Source organism: Sus scrofa, chromosome 2, assembly GCF_054392235.1.
Source record: "Sus scrofa isolate SSC_HxYL_T2T_F1_AM1 chromosome 2, Sscrofa_HxYL_maternal_Yorkshire_Landrace_v2.0, whole genome shotgun sequence".
Lineage (NCBI taxonomy): Eukaryota > Metazoa > Chordata > Mammalia > Artiodactyla > Suidae > Sus > Sus scrofa.
Window position 1 is genome coordinate 82,954,245 of NC_139384.1, and position 2,006 is coordinate 82,956,250.

The 2,006-nt window shown below is 37.0% G+C and overlaps 1 pseudogene; it reads right to left on the reverse strand.

Moving 5' to 3' along the window:
- Positions 1-1,384: 1,384 nt before the first annotated feature.
- LOC100519295 (cytochrome c pseudogene) lies at positions 1,385-1,699 on the reverse strand (annotated as a pseudogene).
- Between the last annotated feature and the right edge of the window lie 307 nt (positions 1,700-2,006).

A 2,006-nucleotide genomic window follows, 5' to 3' on the forward strand; every position in this document is an offset into this window, starting at 1 on the left:
CACACAAACACACACACACACATATGCAAACATACACACACACGCCCTACTAAGATATTGATTGGGATTGCACTGAATTTATAGATCAATAGATGTTAATGTAGAATTCACTGTAGAATGATCTTCACAATATTAAGTCTTCTCACCCATAATCATGGTATAGCCTTCTATCTGTTTAGATTTTAAGTTTCTCAATAATGTTTTATATTTATATGTTTTATATGTGTATATTTATATATTTTATATATTTATTTTGTGTAGAATTTTTGCCCTGCTTTCATTAGATTTAATCTCAAGTATTTGCTGTTTTTTGATACTATTGCAAGTAGCACAGTTTTCAAATGTCTTTTTCTAAAGTTGTTAATACATAAAATCATCATTGATTAATGTTTTGATTTTGTCATTTCTTTGCTATATAAATTTATATATACTATTAAATATATATAAATTTATTAAATAAATTTATTTAATAATTATTAAATATGTGTATAGAGTCGTTTATTTTTCTATGTATGCAATTATGTAATCTGCAAATAATGTAGATTATTGATTTCTTCCCTTTCAACCCTTTTGCTTTATTCTTTTTTTTCTAGATAGAGAATTTTAATGAAATCAGCATAGTTAAGACCAAAAAGATAAGGTAGACATTGTCAGTTTATCTCCAGCTCTTGCCTTAACAGGATAGTAAAATGAACACAACTTGAAGCATAGGCGAATCTTTCTCTGTTCGGTAAGACGGTGAAGGGATCTTCTCAATATTTAAATCCATTAATATAACCAGCTATAGAAATCTAAATATAAAACCAGTCTCCTAGAGGTTTTGAGAAAGTATTCACCATCTTCCTGAAAAATTTAACATTCCTTCTTCAATTTTAATCATCTCTTTAGAAGGGGAAAAGAGTGATAGTACTTGCTGGACTAGAATTACTACAAAAATTCTAAAAGCAGACCGTATTCATTTACTCACCAAGCCAATCTTATTTAAATGAGGACTATCCAACAGAAACATCCCATCAGCTATTCATGATCTGAATTCTAGTGTGTGAGATCAATTTAAATATGGTACACATATAAAAATCAGGAGACAGGGAGTTCCCATTGTGGCTCAGTGGGTTAAGAACCTGACTAGGAACCATGAGGATCCAGGTTCGATCCCTGGCCTCACTCAATGGGTTAAGGCTCCGGCATTGCCATGAGTTGTGGTGTAGGTTGCAGATGAAGCTTAGATCTGGAGTCACTGTGGCTGCAGTGTAGGCTGGTAGCTGCAGCTCTGATTTGACCCCTAGCCTGGGAACTTCCATATGCCACAGGTGTGGCCCTAAATAATAATAATAGCAGTCATAAGACATTTCAGTTTTGTAATAAATAAAGTGGTGGCCAACTACTATTCACTAGCAGCTTTTTTGAGATAAGCTATCAAGTCTCCCTTTTCTCCCTTCTTCTTAATGCTGACAAAGATCATTTTTGTTCCAGGGATGTACTTCTTGCGATCCTCCAAGTACTCCCTCAGCGTCTCCTCTCCCCAGGTGATGCCTTTGTTCTTGTTGACATCTACGGAAGAGAATCCAACAGTCTGACCTGTGTTCCACCCAAACAGACCATGGAGGTTTGGCCCAGTTTTCTGCTTGCCTCCCTTTTCCACAGTATGGCACTGGGCACACTTCTGAACAAAAATCTTGTTCTTCTCAACATCACCCATTTTTATATCTTTTTTTTTTTTTGTCTTTTTTAGGGCTGCACCCATGGCATATGGAGGTTCCCAAGCTAGGGGTCGAATTGTAGCTGTAGCCACTGGCCTACGCCACAGCCACAGCAATGACAGATTCAAGCCACATCTGTGACCTACACCACAGGTCATAGCAATGCCGGATCCTTAAGCCACTGAGCAAGGCCAGGGATTGAACCTGCGTCATCATGGATACCAGTCAGATTTATTTCCCTTGCTCCACGAAGGGAACTCCGCAGCGGGAACGCCACTGCATCACCCAATTTTAAATCCTTCTTTC